General features: G+C 41.1%; 1 pseudogene; it reads left to right on the forward strand.

The window, feature by feature from the left end:
• The first annotated feature begins 6,574 nt into the window (after positions 1 to 6,574).
• On the forward strand, positions 6,575 to 6,687 carry LOC145013724 (5S ribosomal RNA; annotated as a pseudogene).
• The last annotated feature ends 1,072 nt before the right edge of the window (positions 6,688 to 7,759 follow it).

The following is a 7,759-nucleotide window of genomic DNA, read 5'->3' on the forward strand; positions in this document are numbered from 1 at the left end:
CTTCATGCAATCATCAAATATAATACTAGCATGATCCCTAATTGCTTTACCAAAATTTTCTAAATTAATCCTAGCAAATTTTATGCAAAACTTTCAAAATTTAACTAAAATTTCAAGATTTTAGAATTATAACTAAAATGTTAACTAATTTAACCAACCCCTACCCCACACTTAATTTATGCAATGCCCCCATTGCATATTATGCATGATAAAGAACAATAAAATAAAGAGGGAATTGGAACAAACTCCCCTGGGATAGTAGTTGCAAGGTTGAACTTTTTCATTTAAAGCTCCATCTTCAGCTGACTTTAGACATAGGAACAACTCATCCATGCCTTGGGTGTCATTCGTCTCGTGTGGTTGACAGCTCCAAAATATCAAGGAAAAAGCTTCTTGGAAATGCTTGGAAATGATCTTCAAAAATATAGAATTTGCCGCCTTGAATTGAAATCGTCGACTCAAAGATAAAAGAATGAGCAACTCATCGAGTTTTATGTGGAGACTCGCCGAGTTGAATCGTCATATGGGCAGAAATCGTGAATTTTCGCTGGAACTCATCGAGTTATACGGGTGCACTCGACGAGTTTTCGGATCTGATCGTGCAAATTCTTCTTTCTTCCTTGGGTCTGTTTTTGAGGTCAAAGAGGGTATTAAGGTAATACACCTCCTTATATTCTTCAGTGACGAAACTCCTTTTTAACCGTTAAAACCATCGGACTTATACAATTACTCAAATCTTCTAATCTTCTCGTCTACGACTTTCCCCTCACTTTATTTCCTCACGCTTTATTTGTTCATTCTATCCTTCACCCTATATTCTGAAAAGATCAAAAACAAATACCAAGTAATAATAAAAATAAATCAAAATGAAAATACTAAATTATCCCTACATACTAGAAGTTTAGAAAGAAAAAGAAAAGCAAACTCTAATGACGGGTTGCCTCCCGCAAGCGCTTCTTTTTGTGCGAGTCTTTAGCTAGACTCCCAACTTAATAAACTTCTAATAAATTCGATGCCCATCCATCCATTGCATTAAATATTTTCTTTGGACCAATTTGTAAAATTTGGCTCTTTGCTTCAAAAATTGGCCAAACGAGCTTGAATTCATAAAACCCAAGAATCTTGATAATGGTTGGAACCGGTTGGATACTAATCAAAAATGGATCGTGCCTCAGAACTTTCTCCAAAGTTGGAGTCGTCACCCCACGCTTCGAAACACAAACCGAAAGAACAGGGGGCCACGTCGTGGTAATGGTCAAACCACAACTTGGTTCCTGCAACTCAGGTTTTTCTTATTCTTCATCTGACCCCTCTGCTAGCAATCTTTCTAGTTCCTCCAAATCTCTTTCTGGATTAAATTCTTCATCTTTTAACTCTAGCTCTTGTGACTCAGATTGTTCTTGTGTGTTGGGCAAGATGTTATCTAACCATCTATCAAATTTCTTCAAATCTTCATCCCATCACTCCTCATCTTCTTGCTCAATTTCCTGTACTACTTCTCAAGAAAAGCATCAAAAGCATTGAGATTTGGAAAATACATAATAAATAAAAATAAAAATAAACTAAATAAAAAATAATCAACAAATAAAAAAATAATAACAATTAGCAAATAAACTTAACTATTTAGAACCGTTCCCCGGCAACGGCGCCAAAAACTTGATGTGTGTAAAACCAACTAGTTTTAATCTTACTAACTTAGACACAAAATAAACACACGAAAGGCAGTGTACCTATCGATTAGTAATATAGTTCAAGCAAGTAGGGTATCGAACACAGGGAACGGTAAACAATTAAAATAAATGCTAATATTATCTAAATAAAACAAATAATAGAAAGGGGGTTTTCTCTAGTTTTGCAAGACTAGAAACTTAAACAATTAACTAGAACTTAAACTAAGAAACTAAGAGCTAAGCAAATAAAAATCAACTAAATTCAATAATAAAGAGGACTTCTGTTTAGGTTCGACTCATTTGTTCCCATGGATGATTTCAATGTATCGAATTAATTCTTCATTGGCTACCGACTAAGATGATTACTTTCACGTTTGCTATTACTAATCCTTAGGAAACAAATTAACTCAAGCAGTGGCTAGTTATCTAAATTAACGAATTTCCTAGTTATTGATTCGGGTTAAATAAGACTTGTAATGGTTAATTAAATTGGCCCTTCAATTAACCTCTTGCTGATGTTCATCAAATAATCTCACACATTAACTTACCTGTCTTCTAGTTAATTCTAGTTTCACATTCGTTATTCCTAGACATACAACTATGTGGTCACAATAAATCATATGAAATTAATAACTAAGAGATGTTCATACAACTTAATTACTAATTTATTAATAGAAGAATAGTTATTGTTAACACATAAGGTTCTTTAACAAGCTTAATAAAACATAATCACCAATTAAAATTAATCCTAATCAACTATTAATCCATGTTCACAAATTCATCTACCTAAACAGAAGTTATGAGTTTTTAGCTCATGATTACAGCAGAAACAAGCACAAAAACGAAATCAATTGGTAAAAACATAGTTCAAACAAGAGATTAGGTAAGAGTAAACTTGATTTTGACTTGATTCTCCTTAAAATTGAATGTAGGGTTGATTCCCTTGCTTCCCACGCTCCAACAGCACCTTTAGTCGACAATTGGCCTCCAAGGGTTCATCTATATGCTAGGGTATCGATCTGAAAGTCCCTTTATATAGATATTCACAAAACAGGGGCTACTCGGCGAGTCCAGTGACCTACTCGGCGAGTCCATCACTTAAAACCCGTGTACGGCAAGTCAGCGCGTCCAGAATCGTGAAACTTCTGACCAACTCGCCGAGTACGTTTGGAATCAGCATTTTCTCAAAACATGAAAGTCGTCCGAAATTGTGTCTAGTTTTCAGAACATTTTGAATCTCATCAATCGTAGTTACGGTTCATGAGATATGGCCAAAACACTGATGAGGGGTCAAGTTGTCCAGCAACATCCTTCTTTCTTCAAAATCCAAGATCTAAGCGTCCAATCGCCAGTTCCGCTTCATTTTCCTTTCGAGCATGTCTTTGTTGCTGAAAACGAAATATTTAATCTAATTAAGCACCTTTTGTTCATTAAATGAGACAAAATCAACATAAAGTATTAAGATCATGCATGAATTTTATAACTAAATATGCCCATATCACTTACCATAGCTAAGGATCTAACCTGTCCATTCTAAAACTTATACGCCTCCGAACTAGCGAGACATACCGAGTCTCTCCAAGGCATGCTACGGATACTGCACTCAAAGTAACCTTCTTCGATACAACCCATCCCTTAATTACTAACCAATAACCAAGGTATGCAAATGGCATATAACTTGATCACAATGAACCCGCTCGAAAATAAAATGCTCAACCGCTAATGATGCAGAACCATAAAAATATAATCATGCACAAAATAAAAGAACTGAAAATGGAAGTCGCATACCTGCAATGTTCGGCGCTGCTCGCATCTCCAGAGTAGCCATCTGAAAAGCTCGGCCTCCTACCGTAGGCGCCTCCGCACGGCCCTGACGGACGTCTATGATCCTCAAAGTTGCAGGGGCAGGTGCCATCACCCGTCCTGCTGAAAGCAAACTGGGGCACTGGGCCTTCTTGTGGCCCCGCTGATTGCAATGAAAACATATCAAGTCTGATCCCTGAGTGATGGTAGCAGTACAATCTCTGCTAAAATGACCAGTCCGACCGCACCTGAAACAGCCAGACTCACCACCACTACCACTCCTGCACGTGCCCCCGTGCGTCCTGCCACACCTTCCACATCGACTGTGGTCCTGATAATCCCTCGACCTCGAATCCGATCCCTTGGGACTTTTGCCCGAACTCGCGGCTACCTGAACCTCATCCGGCTTCCTCTTCCGAATCTGCTCCAAATCAATTTCCCTCTCCCTGGCCTGAGAAATCATATCCTCCAGAGTCTTACATCCGGACCTGCTCACGAACTCCCTGATGTCATCCCTCAGCATCTCGTGATATCGTGTCTTCTTCATCTCCTCATCCGTGACATACTGCGGAACAAGAAGGGCTCTCTCTCTGAACTTGGCGGTGATCTCCGCCACAGTCTCAGTAGTCTGCGTCAAATCCTGAAACTCCCAGGCCAATTGCTGCACCTCAATAATCGGCGAAAACTCCGCTCTAAACCTCGCTGAGAAATCACTCCAAGTCATCATGTCCAACGAGGCGTCATCACCCAAAGCGTGACCAATCTCCTCCCACCAATCCCTCGCTCTGTCCTTCAGAAGACAGGAAGCGAGTCTGACCTTGTCCTCCTCAGGACACCGGCTCGTACGGAATGCGTTGGCAATATCAGCCAACCATCTGCTGCTAGCGATGGGGTCCCTAGCCCCATGATAGTCTGGTGCCCCGCAAGCCCTGAACTCCCGAAATGTCAAGGTACATGCTCCCAACAAAGCCATCATCTCAGTACGGAAGGCTCCCAGCCTCTCATCCAAAATCTCTAATATAGCCTCCTTGACCGTGCCAAAGATCACAGGAGTCTGAGCTAGAATACTGCGCGTAACCTCCGCTGATATCAACTCTCTCATCCGTTCCTCGAGCTGCTCGGCCCCTAAACCCGAGCCTAATCTCTCTCCAGCGTCTGATCCGCCTGCTGGTCCCTCTTGCAATGTCACCATACTGAAACATATAACATAACCACTATCAGAATACTCCTCACTGCTGCGAGACCAAACATACTCACTACCAGGTTCCTGGTCATGTCTCGGCCTTTCCCGAATCGAGTACGGATCCTCTGCTTTCAGTAGTACGGGCCCATACTACCTTCCACATCTATCCGTACTTTCCTCAGGAACTGCTTTGACTCCACCAGGTCCCTTTTCTACTTCTACTACTCCTAGCACTACCTCATCCTGGGCTTACCCTAGGGAAACCTTTGACTCAACTCAAACCAGTCCTCAGCTGCTGAAGGCCTCCTCGCAATGCCAATTAGCCATCACCTGGATACCATCACATGTGACGAGGCTCAGATTATCCTTCAAGTAAAAGACTCGTTCCTACAACGGTTGGACTCAAACAAGAGCTGCGCAATAGGACCAAATCCAACACTCTGAGATTATTCAACCCTGATCACATGTGACGTGACGTATCCACCTAATGGCTAACTCCCATCACTTAGAATCCCACAATGCACAACGCAAGCAGCATTCAGACAAGGGAAAATCTAACCATAACATACTCAAGCAATCATATCCACATAGCAAGAATCTAAACTAGCATGCAACACAACTCATAAACCCAGGCATAACCTAATCAGGCTATCCTACTACTGACTATCCAGCACTAACATGCAGATCAAAAGCACATATAACAGGCACATAAGGCATCCTCCCTAGATCCTTAGTCCTAATCTAGCATGTTGTTCTATTAACTGATAATCAAAACATAAACTTGTATGGGTATTTTGGGGTACTTACTTGAGCTCGGTTGATTGTATGCACCACACCTCTTTTCTCTTTTCAAAGTTTTTATCTTTCAGAATTCTTTTTGCTTTTCTAAAACTATTTTCTTTATCAAAACTCCCTTTTTACAAAACTGTCTTTTCATTTGAAAACTTCTTTACCAATTCCTCAGTTTGAGTTCAGACACACCCGAGAGCATGTCCGAATCCCTCAAACCAAGGCTCTGATACCAACTTGTAACGACCCAAAATTTAAGACCAAAAATTTCTTTTAATAAATCATTACTTAAAGTAAAGTCATCATTCCAAAACATAATATGAGTATAAGTTTTCAAAACACATGTTCATTATCAGAGTAAACATTCCCATGTTATCTAATCTATGGTGTGTGCCATGCGATCAGCCCGAGCTCTTCCCTCCGCTACCGGAAGTACCTGAAACCAAAACTGAAAACCATAAGCACGAAGCTTAGTGAGTTCCCTACCCTACCACATACCATGCATAACCACATACTGCACATGCTGGGCCACACCCATTATATTGGGCCTCGCCCGATACAACGGCCCCACCACTCCAGGCCCCGCCTGGCTTCAAGCCCCGCTCGGATACATATATGTTTTACTTAGGCCTCGCCTGTCACAGGGCCTCGCCCATCAACAAATAATAACACATAAACATTTCTCAACACATAACTAACACATACAACTGGTTTTGTCCTAAGTCTCGCCTATCCTGGGCCTCGCCCATGTCCTGCTACTAACTAGTCATGGGACCCCGTCCACGCTCCTAATGGTAGTGAGGTACGGGACTAGCCCACTCTCACTCCTGTTCTAGTTTGGGCCTCGCCCCTATTCTGCTACTAATGAGATATGGAACCCCATCCACACTCTGCTACTAGTGAGATACGGGACCTCGCCCACACTCACCTCCCTACCAGGTACATACATGTATCACACGGACAACAAGTATAAACTATCATATAAACAATTCCTCGGGCACCCGCCCGCTATTACTGGACCTCGTCCTAAAAATAATACTAGCATACTGTACCTAGGGCTAACCCCCGGGTCTTCTACTCATAACTACATGGGCCGACATTGTGGCCTTAGACCCATTCACACAAAGGGAAACTCACCTGCACTAATGCACCGGATCCCATCAGAACTCCGCAGTTAAGCGTGCTTGGGCAAGAGTAGTACTAGGATGGGTGACCCCCTGGGAAGTCCTCGTGTCGAGTGGCCCAAAGCGGACAATATTGTGATACGTGCCGGAGGGGGGTGTTACAGCAGTGTAGTTAAAAAAATTGGACTCGATTTTTGGGATGTTACATATTAGTCCCTAGCTAGTACGCAGTGCGTACTCTGAGTACGCTCAACGTACTAGCTCATGTCCAAATCGTGGGTTCACCTACTTACGCGACGCGTACGTAGGAGTACTGTAACGACCCAAAAATCAAAGGTAAAAATATCATTTTCAATATAGCTAAAACATTGATACCACTTATTTCAAACATTTCAAATGTCACAACTATCATTTTTGCTAGGAAATTCTATTCTCATGAAAACATCATCTATTGTAAGGCTTGTACTCTAAGTGAATATCATACCCTATGTTCAATCAACGTCATCCATTTGAATCAAAACTCTTGAATGAAGGTCAAAACCTAATGCAATACATCTCATATGTTCAACTATGAGTTAAAAACCCTAGACATCGCGGTTCAAGTTCACTATGGACTATGATTCTCTTATTGGGCCTAATGGACCAATAAACCTTCAACCTGAACTACTTTGGGCCTAAAAACCCTAATTGGGTTCTAATTGGATCCACACTCATAAAACTTAACATTTTGGGCCATGTGAACCTAAAATGGTTCATTTTATTCCTAATGGGCCCAATGGGTCGAAAATTTATAATTAAACTTCATAAATTCGAACTAAGCCAAAAAAAGCCCAAACCATTTCCTCTTCATTCTCTTTAGCCCAATTCTCGGTCCAATATATATATATATTTATAAAAAAAAGATTAATGAAGGATTAAGGGATAAGTGACACCTCATAATTACATGGAAGACATCCATGCATTGTCTTCCATGTATCTAGGCATGCAAGATTTACCTTCCATATATCAAGGCAAAGCCTTTCCCCTCCCTTTCTTCTATCTTCGGCCAAAACACCCCGCAACACCACCCCCATTTCTTCTTTCAAACTCTCTCAAGAACCCTTCATCCTCCTCTAAAATTTTTCGAGATTGTGGGCATTTCCAAGAAGTTTTTCACTAAGATCATCATTTTTGGTAAGTTCATACTTGGA

Source organism: Lactuca saligna, chromosome 8, assembly GCF_052625555.1.
Source record: "Lactuca saligna cultivar CGN05327 chromosome 8, ASM5262555v1, whole genome shotgun sequence".
Taxonomy (NCBI): domain Eukaryota; kingdom Viridiplantae; phylum Streptophyta; class Magnoliopsida; order Asterales; family Asteraceae; genus Lactuca; species Lactuca saligna.